We start from the raw sequence: 19,927 nt of genomic DNA, 5'->3' as shown, positions 1-19,927 counted from the left end.
GAACATTAAAATATTAAAATATAGCCTCATCGCAGGAGGAAAAGGAAAAGAAAGAAAAAACCCCACTGAAGTTAATGGACATGACTAACTTAGGTTTATTAATTTCAGTGGATCTACTTTGAGTAGGACTTAGTTGGGTGCAACTCACAGGAAGAGAAGGTTGTGGCCCATGTGCTCTGTTTACGAAATGCAGTGGATATACTATAGTTTGACTAAGTCAGAAATGACTAATATCAATTTCTATTCAAAGCTGTTTTATAGTTAAACATGACGTTTCACTCCCTGGCTTAAATCCTCAGGCTGTGGGAAAGCCACTTTGTATACATTAAGCAACTAAGATGGGGAAATACACACATTGTTTGCACTGGGGGACCTGCCCCAGTTGCATCCTGGTGCTAAAGCAGGCATGGACAAGCAAAGCAACACATTACAAAGCTTCTTTGTATCTTCTGGGACTTTTTGTGCCTCTCTCATAACTACCCTTGGAGATGTGTACGCACATGGCGATGCATGCAGTTATGCAACAATTGCCATGGCACTACTTGTGAAAGTTTCTTTCCATTCCCCAAGCAACCACAATGTCATGGAATGTATGTAAGGTTGGGTTACCAACTTGAACCACTAATGAAGTTATCAAAATTCTGGATGTGTGAAACAGAACTGCGAACAGGTACGGCACAGTACAGAGGCAGCAACAAAAAGATACAGTGGTACCTCGGGTTACAGATGCTTCAGGTTACAGACGCTTCAGGTTACAGACTCCGCTAACCCATAAATAGTACCTCAGGTTAAGAACTTTGCTTCAGGATGAGAACAGAAATCGTGCTCCAGCAGCACGGCGGCAGCGGGAGGCCCCATTAGCTAAAGTGGTGCTTCAGGTAAAATAGCCATGATCAAAATGATCACACTCCCAAAACTAACTTACCTATTCCAAACCCTCCCAATCTGGATCCCCTCAACACAACTTCGCAGTTGGCAGAGAAAACTACACTCCTTCATCTTCTCACATAAAAAACCAAGAATAAGCCCCAAATACCTGCACCTCCCCACCTCAGAAGGAGGATGGGGAATCCCCAACATAGAAGCATATTACAATGCCAACCAAATACGCCATATAATCCCATATATACTAGAAGATGAGACAAAACAATGGGTACACCTAGAGAGGGACACAATTGAAAACACCTGCACCACAACATACCCACTCCTCCCAAACAAACTAAAGAAAATTCCCACAACACTTAACAGGTACACACAGACCATGCTCAAAGCATGGAAAACACAAATAGGCAAACTCTCCCCAACCCCATCCCCACTAATCCCCCTGGCGTACCACCCATTATTCCACCATGCAGCACAAAACCTCCAGATAAAAACCTGGCGAACCAAAGGCTTATATCGCCTAATAGACTTTTATAAAAATAACAAACCCTTGTCAACACAAGAAATACAAGACAAACTAGAAGACACCCAAATGACCTGGTTAACACAACACCAACTACATGCCTTCTTAAACAACCCAACAGTAAAATCAGCAGCAACTAGGCCCCTGACAGCCTTCGAAAACCTCCTCCTAACAACAAAGGGAAACGGTAAAGGGACGGTATCCGCAATATACAAAATACTACTCCAAAATCCCGCAAATCCCCTAGACACAATCAAAAAACAATGGGAGAATGACATAGGCTATGAGATTAACCCCACTCAATGGACCAGAATGTGGTCTAAACCCCCCTTTAAATCCATATCAACAAAAAGAAAAGAACTCACACTGAAACTCACCTACAGGTGGTACCTAACACCAAGGAAACTAGCGCTAATACACCCAGGAACCTCACCAAAATGCTGGAGAGGGTGCACCTCCTCAGGCACATACCTCCACATGTGGTGGGAGTGTCCCAAAATTCAACTATTCTGGACAACAGCCATACGAGAAATATGTAAAATAACTAAGCAAGTAATAGACATCACCCCAGAATTGGCCCTACTAAACATCTTCCAAGACAACAATGCCCATTTACACCACAAAGAACTCATAACCCACCTGCTCTCAGCAGCCAGAAGCATCATAACCAGACACTGGAGAGACCTGTCAGGAGTAAGCATGGACCAATGGTACCAAATAGTATGGGAAACAGCCCTACTAGAAAAATTAACTAATAAACTGAAACTGACACGGGGACAAACAGAAGAAGACGCCTTCACCCCGGTATGGCTCCCCTTTATCACATACACAGCCCAACAGGACAAAGACAATAATCCACCAACAGCATACAAATCAATATGGCTAACCTGATCCAAAACACCCACCCACCTCACTCACACACGAAAACAAAGATCACCACAGCCAATCACAAGCAAACAATCACACCCTAAGCCAACCCCAACCTCTCTCACCACCAAAGGAACACAAGTGAACAACACAAGCAACGCTGACACCAAACTCTACATACATTAAACATAATAGAAACACCGCCACCCGACCCCACCCCATCCATCCCCCCCTCTCCCCACCCCCCCTTTCTTTTTTATTTCTGTTTTCTTCTCCCCCTAATGCCTCAACAAATGAAACGGATTTGTAAAAACGTTACATGGAAGAAGAAGAAGAAAAAAAAAAATACGAGGCACTACCCTTCTGTAAAACAAGAAAATCCTTAAAAAAAAAAGAGAAAAAAAAAGTGGTGCTTCAGGTTAAGAACAGTTTCAGGTTAAGTACCGACCTCCAGAACAAATTAAGTACTTAACCTGAGGTACCACTGTATATGAATCTTTTAAATACATATATACAAGCTTTCTGGTTCAATCAGAGCTGATTTTGTAACTCAACAATACTGCCGAACAACAATTCATTCTGAATCAGACCGGACACGGGTTAGAGCTCAACGTCGAGCCTACCAAGTGGCAATGGTTAGAGTTCAACGTCGAGCCTACCAAGTGGCAATGGCGACGGCGAAGAGGGCCTTCTTCACCGCCTCCATTGCATCTGCAGAAAACAGCAGCAGGAGACTTTTTCAGGTGGTTCGCAATCTATCAGAACCACCTGTACCACCGGGGCCTGGTAGGGACCCCAAGATCTCCTGCAATGCTTTTGCAAAGTTTTTTGCAGATAAAATCGCTCAGATTCAGAAGGAGGTAGACTCCACCGTGGGAGCAGGGCCAGGGCGGGAGAGTGCTAGAGTTCTGTCTGGTCCTGTTACATGGGATCAATTCCAATCTGTTACCTCCGAGGATGTGGACAGGCTGCTTGGACGAGTGAAACCGACCACCTGTCTCTTTGATCCTTGCCCATCCTGGCTGATAAAAGCGAGCCGGGAAGGGCTGGGCGATGGGATCTGCGGGGTGGTGAATGCTTCCCTCTGTGAGGGAGCCTTCCCAGACCCGCTGAAAGAGGCGGTCATTAAACCGCTTCTTAAAAAAACATCTTTAGACCCGGCCAATTTGGCCAACTATCGCCCAGTCTCAAATCTGCCATTCTTGGGCAAGGTGATTGAGCGGGTGGTTGCTGAACAACTCCAAGCACGCCTGGAGGAAACGGACCATTTGGATCCCTTCCAATCGGGATTCAGGCCTCACCATGGGACTGAAACTGCCTTGGTCGCGCTGGTTGATGATCTCCGGCGGGCTAGGGACAAAGGTGAGAGCTGTTTCCTAGTTCTGCTGGATCTCTCAGCGGCCTTTGACACCATCGACCATAACATCCTTCTGGACTGTCTAGAGGCGCTGGGAGCTGGGGGCACTGTTATACAGTGGTTCCGCTCCTTCCTCCTGGGCCGTGTCCAGAAGGTGGTGGTGGGGGGTGAGTGTTCAGACCCCTGGGCTCTCACTTGTGGGGTGCCTCAGGGTTCTGTCCTCTCCCCCATGCTTTTTAATATCTATATGAAGCCGCTGGGAGAGATCATCAGGGGGTTTGGACTGGGTGTTCATCAGTATGCAGATGACACCCAGCTCTACCTCTCCTTTAAATCAGAACCAGTGAAGGCGGTGAAGGTCCTGTATGAGTGCCTGGAGGCGGTTGGAGGTTGGATGGCGGCTAACAGATTGAGGTTGAATCCTGACAAGACAGAAGTACTGTTTTTGGGGGACAGGAGGCGGGCAGGTGTGGAGGATTCCCTGGTCCTGAATGGGGTAACTGTGCCCCTGAAGGACCAGGTGCGCAGCCTGGGAGTCATTTTGGACTCACAGCTGTCCATGGAGGCGCAGATTAACTCTGTGTCCAGGGCAGCTGTCTACCAGCTCCACCTGGTACGCAGGCTAAGACCCTACCTGCCCGCGGACTGTCTCGCCAGAGTGGTGCATGCTCTAGTTATCTCACGCTTGGACTACTGCAATGCACTCTACGTGGGGCTACCTTTGAAGGTGACCCGGAAACTGCAATTAATCCAGAATGCGGCAGCTAGACTGGTGACTGGGAGTGGCCGCCGGGACCACATAACACCGGTTCTGAGAGATCTGCATTGGCTCCCAGTACGTTTCCGAGCACGATTCAAAGTGTTGGTGCTGACCTTTAAAGCCCTAAACGGCCTCGGTCCTGTATACCTGAAGGAGCGTCTCCACCCCCATCGTTCAGCCCGGACACTGAGATCCAGCGCCGAGGGCCTTCTGGCGGTTCCCTCATTGCGAGAAGTGAGGCTACAGGGAACCAGACAGAGGGCCTTCTCGGTAGTGGCGCCCGCCCTGTGGAACGCCCTCCCATCAGATGTCAAAGAGATAAAGAATTACCTGACGTTCAGAAGACATCTTAAGGCAGCCCTGTTCAGGGATGTTTTTAATATGTAATGCTGTATTGTTTTTAATACTGATTGGGAGCCGCCCAGAGTGGCTGGGGAAACTCAGCCAGATGGGCGGGGTATAAATAATAAATTATTATTATTATTATTATTATTAATTCAGAACACTGGAATATTTCACACCAAAGTATACACAATTTAAGTGATGCCTTAAGCAAGAGACTCCAAGTCTCTGAGATGTATACTGAACTTTCCTCTTCCTCCTTCAAGATTTCATCGCCCTAATGAAGGAGATGCCTCTATGCGATACAGTAACACACACACACACACACACACACACACACACCTGTCTCCATTATTAAAGTGAATGGAGAGGCTTGAATCTTTAATGCTCTGGACCAGGGAATAATGGTATATATCTATAGGTGGTGCTAGACAGTCCTGAACAGAGTTAAGGCCATTCTACTCACTGTGAATGGGATTTCTGGATCCAGTCTTGAGCAGATATACTGCTTGTTGCTACCAGATCGACAAAAGGAGAAGCATAACAGGAGTACCTGAGCTACATGTGCCAGGATGCAGCTTATGCACATTGCAGTTTAAACATCCAGATGTTGCTGGACTCCAACTCATCCCTGACTACTGGCCTTTGCTGGCTGGTGAGTGATAGAAATTAGAGAGCAACGAATATGGAGGGCCAAAAGTCCCCCCCCCCCCAGTTTAGAGAAAGCACACACATTGGCTTAAATGTTATATATGAATGCAGTCATAATTGTTAACTGATTATTCTATACATGACTGAGACTGGCAGACTGATGAATCAGCAGGCATAAATGTATTTATATGCCAGTCCAATAAATGCACTGCCATGTGAGATTATGATGTTTGTATTCCTTACTGGCAATTTGTTATACCAACATTAGACATTCTTACATTACCACCTTTCCCTTTGTTCCGCAAGTAACAAAACTTCAAATAAAGAAAATTCTATCATTTGTCAGAGGGTTCCCAAACTGTGGTCCACTGATGGTCCACAAGCTTCATTCAGGTGTTCTACAGGGTGTCCGTAAAAAGACAGTAAGAATCATACAGTATTACAATTGCTACGACAGGCAGAAAAATAATTAAGTATTCCATCAAGACCCTCAGAAATTTTCAAGTGGTCCATGGGGGCAGGGGATGTGGGAACCACTGAATTACCATGTTTCTTGCAATGAGTTAAATATGCTCACGCTGTAATGGAACTATGCTTCCCTAGGACTTTTTGGTTTTTTAAATCACATTGCCTTAGGGCTGCTGTGTCTGCTCTTCAAAAGGCAGCATTGTTTAACTTTTGGTCAAAGTGGAGCAATTAACACCCACTTTGAATCCGGTCAAATTAAGTTCACATTTCTTTCAAATGTTTGCTCTTAGCTTTGATACTTATTTTCAGCTCAAAATCACAGCACCCACACACACAATTTTCTTCCCTCATGGAAGAAGCGGAGTCATTTCTCATAAGGGGAATGGGATGAAAGAGACAGGGGGCCAAGATTCATTCCTATTATAGTTAAGCATTTGAAATATTGTGCATTAAAACAGGGTAGAAACCAGGGCAATCTTTTCTTATGTTCCTGCCACAAGGAATGCTCAGTCCTTGCTACCTTTGGTTCCCATACTTTGTTGGATCGTTTGAATCCTCTTTGGTCAGGACATACTCTTGATTGTGGAGCCTTTTATTTAACTATGCTCCATATTGATAATAATAATAATCGTCCTACATTTGAGATTGTGGAGGTTGAAAGAACTAGGTTCCATGTCTCTGAACCACCAACCACCACCCTAATTACATTATCAACAGTGGTGCCATTGATGAGGCTCTTGTGCTCAGCATTAAACTGTATGCAGGGCCAAATTGAGATATGCTAAGGGCCTAAACTAAGCCAAGTTTAAGAGGCCATACCAATGAAAATAGAAATAACAAGCATTTGTTGTTGTTTAGTCATTTAGTCGTGTCCGACTCTTCGTGACCCCATGGACCAGAGCACGCCAGGCACTCCTGTCTTCCACTGCCTCCCGCAGTTTGGTCAGACTCATGTTTGTAGCTTCAAGAACACTGTCCAACCATCTCGTCCTCTGTCGTCCCCTTCTCCTTGTGCCCTCCATCTTTCCTAACATCAGGGTCTTTTCCAGGGAGTCTTCTCTTCTCATGAGGTGGCCAAAGTATTGGAGCCTCAGCTTCAGGATCTGTCCTTCCAGTGAGCACTCAGGGCTGATTTCCTTAAGAATGGATACGTTTGATCTTCTTGCAGTCCATGGGACTCTCAAGAGTCTCCTCCAGCACCATAATTCAAAAGCATCAATTCTTTGGCGATCAGCCTTCTTGATGGTCCAGCTCTCACTTCCATACATCACTACTGGGAAAACCATGGCTTTAACTATACGGACCTTTATTGGCAAGGTGATGTCTCTGCTTTTTAAGACGCTGTCTAGGTTTGCCATCGCCTTTCTCCCAAGGAGCAGGGGTCTTTTAATTTCGTGACTGCTGTCACCATCTGCAGTGATCATGGAGCCCAAGAAAGTAAAATCGCTCACTGCCTCCATTTCTTCCCCTTCTATTTGCCAGGAGGTGATGGGCCCAGTGGCCATGATCTTTGTTTTTTTGATGTTGAGCTTCAGACCATATTTTGCGCTCTCCTCTTTCACCCTCATTAAAAGGTTCTTTAATTCCTCCTCACTTTCTGCCATCAAGGTTGTGTCATCTGCATATCTGAGGTTGTTGATATTTCTTCCGGCAATCTTAATTCCGGCTTGGGATTCATCCAGCCCAGCCTTTCGCATGATGAATTCTGCATATAAGTTAAATAAGCAGGGAGACAATATGCAGCCTTGCCGTACTCCTTTCCCAATTTTGAACCAATCAGTTGTTCCATATCCAGTTCTAACTGTAGCTTCTTGTCCCACATAGAGATTTCTCAGGAGACAGATGAGGTGATCAGGCACTCCCATTTCTTTAAGAACTTGCCATAGTTTGCTGTGGTCGACACAGTCAAAGGCTTTTGCATAGTCAATGAAGCAGAAGTAGATGTCTTTCTGGAACTCTCTAGCTTTCTCCATAATCCAGCGCATGTTTGCAATTTGGTCTCTGGTTCCTCTGCCCCTTCGAAATCCAGCTTGCACTTCTGGGAGTTCTCGGTCCACATACTGCTTAAGCCTGCCTTGTAGAATTTTAAGCATAACCTTGCTAGCGTGTGAAATGAGTGCAATTGTGCGGTAGTTGGAGCATTCTTTGGCACTGCCCTTCTTTGGGATTGGGATGTAGACTGATCTTCTCCAATCCTCTGGCCACTGCTGAGTTTTCCAAATTTTCTGGCATATTGAGTGTAGCACCTTAACAGCATCATCTTTTAAAATTTTAAATAGTTCAGCTGGAATACCATCACTTCCACTGGCCTTGTTATTTGCAGTGCTTTCTAAGGCCCATTTGACTTCACTCTCCAGGATGTCTGGCTCAAGGTCAGCAACCACACTACCTGGGGTGTACAAGCCATCCATATCTTTCTGGTATAATTCCATAAATATAAATAATAATTTATATTTGTATATATACCAGGTGAGGATGCATTTAAAAATTAACAATTGAGCACAAACATAAATCTTGCAATAAGCCTATCTGCATACAAAATACCTTTAAATACCTTATGACATCTTACTTAGAATATATGAAAAAATATGTATGTATGTATGTAGAAGAAGCAGCAGCAGAAGAAGAGGAGTAGTAGTTTGGATTTGATATCCCGCTTTATCACTATCCTAAGGAGTCTCAAAGTGGCTAACATTCTTCTTTCCCTTCCTCCCCCACAACAAACACTCTGTGAGGTGAATGAGGCTGAGAGTCTTCAGAGAAGTGTGACTCAGCAGCTGCATGTGGAGGAGTGGAGACGCGAACCCGGTTCACCAGATTACGAGTCTACCGCTCTTAACCACTACACCACACTGGCTCCCAGTACAGCAACAAAAGAGGTATTACATACACCGTTTGGCACTTACTAAACAGAAGATAGACTGCAACCTGCACTGTGTGTGCTCTGCACATGATATGCAATTTACTTCCATTGTTTTCTTTCTTTCTTTCTTTTGTTTAATTTAGAGGTCTCTCATAATCTGACTCCAGCACTGATTGCATGATACTAGTCATTAGGTCTGTGCACTGGATTCAGTCAAGGCTCAAGCCAAACTGGATTCCGGAGTCAGTTGAGTTGGCTTGACACAGTTGTAAAGAAATACTACAGGGAAACACAAGCTGTACACGCACGCATACTGCATTTGTTGCTTTATGCTTGAAATGTACAGTGGTACCTCGGGTTAAGAACTTAATTCGTTCCGGAGGTCCGTTCTTAACCTGAAACTGTTCTTAACCTGAAGACCACTTTAGCTAATGGGGCCTCCTGCTGCCGCCGCGCCGCTGGAGCACGATTTCTGTTCTCATCCTGAAGCAAAGTTCTTAACCCAAAGTAATATTTCTGGGTTAGCGGAGTCTGTAACCTGAAGCGTATGTAACCTGAAGCGTATGTAACCTGAGGTACCACTGTATTGCTTCTCTCCTTTCAAGCTTTTGTCTTATAGTCTAATCCTTCGTACCTACCTCTGCATTGCCTGATACATGGAAAGCATTGCCTTGCTCTCAGATCTGACAACTCAGTGTAACAACCTGATTACTCCCTACCCTTTATCTGATATTACCCTGTTTGTTAAGAGAGCTTTGGACATCCCTCGGGCCAGCAGTGACAATGGAGTCTGGGCACCCAGAGCATATTATAGGACTCTGATGCAGGGCCCAAAATTTTTAACTATTCATCTGAGCGAGTAGCTAACACAGTGGAGACCGCCAAATTAAGTTGCTTTTACATACTGAACAGCTCTCTTCAAAAGCTCAGCACCACTGTTCACCTTCCTCCTTCCCTCTATCGCTAGAAGAAGTTAATGCAATTCTATTATATTACATTACAATTTTGTCCTCCCGCCTCCCCAATGAGAGGAAAGCATGTCAAGGGCAATACTAGAACAAATTGAGCTTTTGTGCCCCCTTTAAGTGTTGTGGCTTGATTGATGTCAGGGATTAAAATGGTGCTAAAAAACAGGGGGAAGAAGGAGGGGGAGGAAGCTCCATGAGCAGCTGTACCACTGCTGCTGCCCAGACAAAAAGAAACAAACACAAAAACCCCACATACAGTTCCTCAAATGCCAAAGTGAAGTGTTATATATGCTGGAGGCTCTGAATACCTAAACTTGCCTGGGTACAGGGTTTCTCACACACATATTTTTAAACCGAAAGCTTTTCAGTTTTCAAAGGGTATGGCAGCCTCCCTTTTTCTCTCTCTGTAGGGGGCAAGCAGGGGAGGACGTCCCTACAGGCGCTGCAGATACTTGTACCATTCACCCTCAAGCAGCTCCTGACAAAATTCCTTTCAAAAGCAGTGATGGCATTAAAGGCCCGTTATATAATGTTTGGCGCTCACGGGACAGCTTTTCAAAGGGAGCCCTTGCACACATCCATGTCAAAATGGATATGTCTGAATTAGTTATCCACACAGGGACGAGCCTTGGGGTACGAAGGCCTTTTCTCAACAGAGGCTTTCAGGAGAGTTGGCGTCTACCTTGTTGTTTCTGGAGTGAAATGTACAGGCCCCAGGTTTTAACGCGCAAGCAAATCTCAAACACATATCCATGAAACTCTACTATGCATCCGCAAGCCATATCAGTCTTCTGAAGAGAGGAGGAAGAACAGTTGTTATATGTATGCACAATAGAGCTAGACTGGTGAATGGAAGAGAACTTCCACAGTGGTGGCATCTGCCATGTGGAGCAGCCTCCCCTCAGAAATTAGGCATGCAGCAGCCATATTCGGTTTTCAGCCTACGCTGAAGACTTATTTCTGCACTTAGCTCTTCCCCAATATTGGCCTGGCACATGATATAAGGACTTTGGATACTGGGTGGTATTCAATTACATTTTACTCAAAGTAGACCTATAGAAATGAATGTACCTAACCTAGCCATGTTAATTAATTTCAATGGGTCTACTCTGAGTAACAATTAGTCGAGCACCATCCATTACTTTAGTTTTTTAAAAAATAAATGCTGTATAGCTTTAATTCTTTTATTGGTTGTAGCGGGGGTTTTTTAAGTTGTAAACTGCTTTGGATAGTTGTAAAATAAATGGTATAACAAATGTCTTTAAATAAACAAATATCTTTAAAACTTCTCCAGAAGCTGTTTTGTGCCACACAACATATAAGCATACATGTTTAACATATACTATGTTCCCCTCCTTGTTCTACTGGTCTTAGGTGTGCTAATTCAGCATGTGCGACCACTGGCGGAGGAAGAGGAGTGTGGGGGGAGCACACCACCCCCGGCAGTGTGATCCCGGTGGGGTGCCATCGCGGCTGCCCCCTTTACCCGTGCTGGGCACCACACCCCCACAGGCGGCGTGCCACGCTCCCAGGACGCGCACCAGCCCCGCCCCCGCCTGCTATCCCCCCCCCAGTGCCAGAGCATGAAGCTCTGCCACTGTGTGTGATACCACAAACCACATGAGAGTTGTGTCAGGTTCTATGCTGATTGCTGCTAATGTAAAAAAATTGAAAAAATGAAATGAAAGTGTCTAGCAAAATCAGCAGACAGAACAGCCAAAACAATAACTATGACTCAAAGGTCCTGCACAATTAGTATACCTTCCTTGAAACTATACACATACCCCACACAAACCTCTGCCAAGACCTGCCACTGGGGAGGCACATTATAGATGTAGCCCCAAATTCCTAGCTGGGAGCAGATCCCAGATTTGATTTTGGAAAAGTAACACATAAAGCAGTTCCAACAGAAGCTCACTATATTCAGTTGAAGAGTCACTCTAAAACTTGCTATGAATTCACAATCAAAGGGGTGTTTAATTAGTCGTGTTAATTAATAAAAACAACAAAGGCGATTTAAAGATCAAGACATTTATTCTTGCTAAATCTGTCTTTGTTTTAAAAATTTTGTTCTTCTGAAGTCCTGGTTCAGGTTTCTACCAAGTACACTGAAACTTCAAATTAGACCTGGTTTTATAGGTCCATTTTGTGGCATGATTACCCATTTAATATAGGAGTCATTGCCAGCCCCAGGGAAGCAGATTTGTGGTGGTAAAGTATAAATATTCTGATCACATGGGTAGCTCAGATTACATCATAGGCATTTCCCATCAGCACTCTATCTAGTCTGGTAATGCTGAATTGGAAAGGATTTACTTGATCAGACATTAAGGCATTAATGATGCAACATGGAGTTAGTTAAGTAGTGACTGCAGCAGCAACACACTGCAAGAGCAACACATGAGAAAGAGTTCCAATGCTATTTTACCGTAATTATGACTCTACATTGCACAGTGCTACTTTTGCCCTAACTTCTGAAGTCTTCTCATAATCAGCAAAATATTTCCATCCTAGGTATTCATGTGCTATGTACACATGGATTTACAGAACAACAGGGAAAGGGCTGTAGCATCCTGCTAGATCAGTGCATTCATGAAACCCTTGGACTTGTGGGCTTTTATTTAAAGATGCTGGAAAGGTTTTACAACACCCACATGTATCTTTCAAGACTTCTAAGGAAGAAAAAGGAGGAAGTCAAACCCATTTTGAATTTGTAGTACAACACTGACCTAGACTAGGTAATCTAGTCTAGGGCTACATCATTGGAACAATGTGCTTTTTTTACCAGTTTATCATGGGGGTAAAGGTGGCGTCTTGAAAACATTCCCGAAATAACTTGCTGTCAAAGCTAGGACTCAGTCCTGTGTTTCGAGAATCCCAGGCCGTAAATTCAGTTGGAGGATGAATCCTATATATCACTTGTGGGTATTTGCCTATTAGTCATCTCAGCATGAAGGCTGCAAACCTAAGCACACTTACTTCTGAGTAAAGATGTGTGAGAAATCATTGTGTGTCTACAATTCAGAAAATTTAATGGAAGTGATTAATTTTAGGGGGAAAACAAGGAAGTAAGCAAGTTGCTGGTGCTGGTGGTGGGAATTCTGTCTCAGAGAACAGCTTTTCATCTGCCTCTACCACAAAACTTCATTTTCTCTCTTATGAGTCAGCCATTAAAAATTATCTGCAATTAAACTGCTCAAAACTGCAGATAGTATCAGCAGAATTACCTTGTTGGCATTTTCAAAGATAAATCCATTATTGTGTTAACATGAGATCAAACCTACAGAACTTGCAATGGCCAAGACATTATGAAAAAACAGATTAGGGTAGAGATAACAGCGCTGGCAGCCAGCAGCATGGCAGATTAAAAGGCACAGAAGAGGACAGAAAGATACCTCTGCTCAGTAACTATTACTCCTTCTGATCTTCCTACTCACTTCAAAACATATCAGTATTAAGCGACAAACAAGAAATAAAGAAAAATCTCAGCTCCCTCATCATCGATGGCTAGAACCCAAACCTATTTCAGTAGGGTTAGCCAAGTTACTCAATATGCAGGAAAATCTTGCACGTGTGTAACTGCATTTAGAGGTTCACTCTGTTTCAGTATCCATGTGGACACTACTGCAGGACCAGCTTGCGCCCCAGAGATTTCGCTTTGGTGCTGCTAATGCAGCACAAACAACATGGGAGGCACAGTTACGAGTCACCAGCCTCTGCAACCACAGCAGGTGCTGTGATTCTCTAGTGGTTTGACTTCATCCCTGGATGTACATTCCACTGTTTCTCAAGACAGACGGAGGCCAACAACAGTTTTTAAATATTATTTTTAACGTTTTAAATAGTTGTTTTAAAACTTTTGACTAATAATTTTATTGTTTTATTCTTTTTCTAAACAACTGAGGTTCTTTTACAATAAAGTGGTATATAAATCTTGTGGAAAAAATATCATCTGTGTCTTCTGTACACGCAGGTGGTCATGTTTTCAAACTAGTGTGAGAACTAGTGTGTGTACTCTATTCCTCTCCCCTCAATTAGAGTTTCAACAGACCTTTCTTTTTTTTAAAAGCGGGGAAAAGGTTTTTCACAATCTTTTGAAAGAGAGGGGCTGGAAACTGGTGTGTTGATAAACAGAGGATATATAGAGAGAGAAAGAGACGGACAGCTAAGTTACTTTACTGCTTCCTATTTTACCAAATTCATTCATAGACAAGTTAAACATAGTGAAGGGAGAGGCACAGCCCTGCAACATGAGTAGGTCTGCCCCAAAAGGAAGTGACCTGAGAAAGCACTCTGTGTACACAAGTACACAACAAGCACTTGAGAAGTGCATTTTCGGCACAGATTACATCCATTCTACTTTAGACTGTGGTACAGAGACAACGCCATGCACTCAGCACACGCAAAAGGCACCTGCATCCAACAATGAATGCACATTATCATACAGTGTGGTCGCTCCTTGTGTGTCTCCTGCTTTAAATGCTGGGATCCTTTAAAAAAACAACCAAAAACACCATCAAGAATTTCCTGTAATAATTTGTTTGCTTTATTTTATACAGAGTGCACTTTCTAGTAACCTTGCTGATCCTTACAAACAACAATAGGCTCAGGCTCACAGCAATCCTTTGAGGACCGGGGTGGGGGTGGGGGTGGAAGGGGGGGTGGGACGACGCTGAGCAATTTGCCTCTGGCCATTGAGAAAAATCTAAGGAAGACTTGAGAACAAGAGCTCCAGTCTCCTAAATTAGTCCGCGGCCTTAGGCAAAATTCTACTTTTCACCAGTAATTGTAAAAGGCTTCATTGTACTGCTACCAGAATGCTTGTAAAAATCCCAGTTCAATGGTGTGTGATCTTTCATTATGTAAACTTGTTTCTAAAGTCCTTGTGTGATAATGCAGCTCTGCACAGCAGCCATGCAGACATGAAAAATAAAAATTACTATGCTATAGGATGAACTGCTCTATTAAAGGGCAGGATGGATCTTGTTTGGGATGTATGCTACAAATAAAGTCACATTGAACTAAGCATAAGAACAGACCTTATAGGCTCAAACCAGTAGTCCAAACAGCCTTCATTATTGGAGAGACCAAGGTGCCTGAAGCATATAACAGTACAGGAAGGCTAACTCTTTTGAGAAGCTTCCCAAAGTTGAGTGTTTAAGTCAACCATGAGGATGCACTAACCCGACAATTATGATTCCCTACATTTAATAAAGCTTAGCAATTGCATAGCACTGAATTTCAAAGAAAATCACACACATTACCTTTTTTTTTTGTTCTCCTTGCACCACCCCTGTATGGTAAGCGTTATTATCATCTCTATGTTGCAGATGGGGGGTGGTTGCCTTGGTTGTGGCTTGTCCAAAAGGCTGTCAAGTGAGATTTTAACTGGGGACTTCCTGATTTGTCAGGAAACCACATTGGCTTTCCAATCTGAGTTGAGCTTACAGCATTTGCTACTTTCTGTGGCGATGACTGCACAGTACGGAAAGAATAATGTTGCTGTGAGACACATTAATCAGAAGTCATTTACCTTTAGCATATACAGTGGTACCTTGGGTTAAGTACTTAATTCATTCCGGAGGTCCGTTCTTAACCTGAAACTGTTCTTAACCTGAAGCACCACTTTAGCTAATGGGGCCTCCCACTTTCGCCACACCACTGGAGCACAATTTCTGTTCTCATCCTGAAGCAAAGTTCTTAACCTGAGGTACTATTTCTGGGTTAGCGGAGTCTGTAACCTGAAGCGTATGTAGCCCGAGGTACCACTGTATGTGAAAAGGAAAACTGTTTCCTAGTCCCTTCTCTCCAAACTATTCACATCTCAACCATAACACAGTTTTGGGGGTTGTTGTTGTTGTTTGGTTGGTTGGGGTTTTTTTGTTTTGTCTTTTAAATCCTAATTGGTTTTCGCCCATCCTTGGATGAAAAATGTCCCCTGGTCCTCCCTAAGGTGGATTTAAGGGAAGGCACTGCATGGAAAAACCATGATCAAAATAGCTTTTAGTACAAATTAGAAGAAGGTGACTGATTCTTCACATTTCATTAAAAGCAGCTTCATCTAATGAAAAAGCCTGATCATAATTACAATGACTCAGAAATCTGTTTTGCCTGAAAGCCTCCTTGTAGTATTCCATCATGTTGGGCTTTTTAGGACTCTGATCCACCATTTGGGACTAATTTATTTAGTTCCTCCATGCAGATGGTTAGATCACACAAGGACCCACACAAGAGGGGCTGTTCACTTACAAAGATGCAGTAGAAAAGATTTTGTATTGTCTTGCACAGCAGGAACCTTGCTGTACAGAGGAACATATTGTGCTGTTCTTCGTCACTGTCAGATATAGTGCACCATCACTGCTTGGGGGCACATTCAAACGCCAAGTATGTTTAGAGTGTGAAAACAGTACTTATAATATGGCTGTTTTATGTACCCAATTGTTAGCATGGGGCTGAGCTCTGTTCTTCTTGCCTGACAATTGCCAGGAAAAATGTGGGAATATCTAAGTATTTTGGATTCAGATCAGCAAAGCACTAAAATTAATAGGGGAAGAAGAAGTAATTTGGGGAATATCTAGATGCATAAAGCAAGGGCTTTTAGCTTAAAGCACAATACTATAATTACAAGAAAGACTGCAACTTAAAAGTACGGTAATTGCACAAATTATCTTCCAAACAGGAGTGTGTTTCTCTTTTCTTCAGCATCTCAGGCAGAGGAAGTTAGCCTACATGGGGTTACTCAGGTCCAAAGAGGTGGGAGATGCATGGGATGTCTACTGACATTTTGGTTTTTTGCTTCAATGGAGCTGTAGGAGCCTGTGGGTTTGACTGGAATGGTGCAGGGAATGCTTAACTCTTTCCCTACAGGTTGTTTTTCTAATCAAAATCTCTTCCCTTCCAAGCTGCTTTCTGCCTGCATGGCAGAAGATAGGAGGCCCTTCAAATATTTTCTCTTACAATTTGATAAGAACAATTGGCCTCTAGGAAAAGGGACACACACGGACACACACGGACACACACACACACACACACACTGCTCCGTTCAAGTTCACAGTCCCCTACAGACAGGATTTCAGTAAACACAGCACATATCAAAAGGCTGCTCATATACCCCTCCTACATCTTACCTACTTTGTGTAGGGTCCCAGCCTCATATATGTTTGTATCTAACTGGTGCATGAAGATGTTAAACCATAGAGTAAGCTGTCCTGCCAGGCTTAGCCTATGTTATCACTTCCCACCTGAGAGGAAATAGATCAGGAAGCCTTTATAATCTCTCTCTCTCTCTCTCTCCAAGTATGTTTTTCAGTATGTTCAAGGAGCTCTGAGCTGGCCACTCCAGCCACATGGCTTTAACCAACTTGTTTGTTTCAGATCAGAATTGAGTCTGAAACTAAAGTTTTTTTCTACTCCAAAACTTTTACCTTTTGTAACTAAGCAACGTTTTGACTGCCTGTGCATCTTTTCTTACTGCTGTATGGAAAAGCACATGAATCTGAACTTTGAAGAGTTTTGTAAGCAAACCATTTTATGCCTTACCAAACATGTGGTCTATCTCTATGCCAGGCAAGTGGGATAGCTTGGAAAGAGCTTTCAAAAGCGAACATTTTGGGGACTCACTGGAAGGGCACATTTTAAAGGTTTTTCCACACTTTTGTTTGCAGCGTGTTTTGTGATGTTAATCTCTGCTGAGGTTCTGCCACTTGCCCCAAACTTGGGTTCCAAGATTCCAGCATCTTGGCCCTCATTAAAAGTATGATGTGTGAACTGGCACACAGCTGCTGAATTATATTGTGCATATGAAGGTTGGCAAAGCAAAACAGTAAAATTTAATGTCAACTTGCTGTTGTATTTAAGGCCAAGACAGAGCAATCCATACCAACACTTGTGCATCATAACTCATATGAATCAATTCAAAAAAGCAGTGATGGAGAACACTCAGCCTAATCAGGCAAGCCAGGCACCGCCATTTGGCCAGCTAGGCTGATTTGGCCAAGCCCATTTGCCCTACACCTGATGTCATATATGGGTATGGGACGTAAAGATGTGGCTCTCTGCCAAAATCTGTTCTTGATTTCAAATGGCAAAGGCACAGGAAAATGGGTCACATCAGGTGACAGAAGGGGTTTGGGGAGGTGAGGATACAGCCCGTGAACTGGATGCAGTCCCCCCCCCCCGGCAGTAATGAAATATGAAAAATCCACAAAGCAATGCTGCTGTGCCACCTCCATTCAGTGGTGCAGAACTACTACAGAACTGAGCACAGACTGAACCCATTTGGGTTGGATCCAGAATACGCATGTTGGGCTTAGCTGCCCAGTGAAATCAAGGGTAGTGGTGGCTGGTCCCCATTTAGACTAGTAGGCTAGAAGGAAGGGGAAGTGCAGCCAGAGCCAATGGCAAGTAGCAAGCCAAATCTAATTCTGTCCCCTCTTCCTCCTGCTGCTGAGTTCTGCAACAGCAGCTCTTAACAGTAAGGAAAACGAAATTGCTACAAGCAGTGCCACCTCCAGTACTTACTGGAAGTAAGAAGGCAAGCAGGTGAGGACACACTAAGGGCAGATGAAGGTTGATGGGGCAGTGCCTCATGAATGGACCAGCCTCCACTCAGTGATGCGACTTGAGTCATATTCTACTGATGCCCAAGTTCAACTAACTTTGGGTGCTTCCATACTGGGAGTGAATACTGCAGATGGGTCAATCAGCTATCATAAACAGGTCACTGGCATGAAACTTTTTTAAAAAATGGATTTTATGTTGAAAGGGCAAATCCATACTAAATTTACCCTTTGTGTGGTGCTGAGCAGTCCATGAGCAGCATTGACCCCACAATAAACACCCATCCAAAAGTACCCTTTGTCAGGATCCAACTCATAACCATGGTAATCTACATGGTGGTAAAGGTGACACTAGTTCCATTTTACTGCTCTCTTGCCATCACTTTTCCTGGTAAACACATAAATTTCTGCCACAAATTTTCCTATCACGATTTTAAGAGGACACATGTTTGCAGAATCATGGACACTTAACTCTATTCCAGAGCTGCTTACAATGCTACAGCAATTATAAGCCTCCAATGTACTGCTTTAATGTATGCCTGGTGTACCTGGAGCCCTGCAGATGAAAAACTAAGCCAACCACATAGATTTGTTTCATTCAGAGGTCCCTTTTACACCTCCTGCTTCCAGCCCTCTACCACTTCCTTGGATACCAGCTTGGAGCAAATGAAACAACCTATATATACCTGGGTACAAACATGAATGACTATATAATTTAAACTGTTTCCACAAGTACAAGAAAATGAAAAGGCCTTCAGTGATGCTAGCTGTGTGATTTCAACTTGGGACTCGTAAAAAATAATAAGGTTGTTTTTACTACCTATCCAGTTTATTAGCTAATAAAGCAGCTTAGCATATTAAATTTCACTGACACACATTTTCAAAGGGGGACTTGCAAGCAGTATAATGTAGTATATTTCCCCCCTGAAATCACCCAGGCATGTTATTTTCTTACCATTTTTATCTTTCAAACTTCTCTAGAGAAGGAAAAAGCATTCCCATAAACACAAAAGAAAACGAACTTATTCAATCACCCATAGAGTCATAAAAGTATTGCAAAGCATCACGGTCTGAGTTTCCACTGTCAAAAGTCATTGTGTTGGATAAGGGGAAATAGAGGACAACTGCAGCTTTCTAATCAGCTGTACCTGCCTGGGAGAGTCACTGTTAACAAAAATAGCTAACAAAAACAGCACATGCAGCACATTTCATCTTGAGCCATATTGACTATGGAAAGGCAGCATAGAATTAAAATGGATGATCTGGCACCATTTTTTAAGGAAGTGTCACTGTAATCCAAAGCAATACAAACAATGGGAAAGGATCGTATTTTCATGGCGGTGCAACAGCTGTTTTAAGTGCATACAACAATGTTGAGAGTAGTACAGGTAGTGAAAAGTGAACGATGGGGGGAGCTTTTTTTTTGGCTTGTAGAAATCAATAAAGTAAAACAGGAATTATGCCAATAAAGCAGAGTTAATGCACTGCTGCTGGAGGGTGGGGGAAGCTATCAGATCTATAAACCCTACTTTATCTCTGTTCTACACAAGGGTATCTTTATTTTATCAACAAGTGTATGCCTATAAATTACAGACAAAAGAAATGCTGAATCATTAAAAGAAAACCCTTGATTATTAAGTAATAAGATGAAGCTGGTTTGGAGTCCTGTTCTTCGAAGGGTTCTTGTA

The 19,927-nt window shown here is 43.3% G+C and overlaps 1 protein-coding gene across 5 annotated transcripts in view; it reads right to left on the bottom strand.

The window, feature by feature from the left end:
- The window catches only part of FAM53B (family with sequence similarity 53 member B), a 113,368-nt gene that overhangs the window by 37,942 nt on the left and 55,499 nt on the right, over window positions 1-19,927 (bottom strand). The gene's annotated exons all lie outside the window — the stretch shown is intronic.

The sequence above is a fragment of the Podarcis erhardii genome (assembly GCF_964252035.2).
Source record: "Podarcis erhardii genome assembly, chromosome: 5".
Lineage (NCBI taxonomy): Eukaryota > Metazoa > Chordata > Lepidosauria > Squamata > Lacertidae > Podarcis > Podarcis erhardii.
The sequence above is the reverse complement of the archived record's forward strand: the minus strand, read 5'-3'. Positions and strand labels throughout refer to the sequence as shown.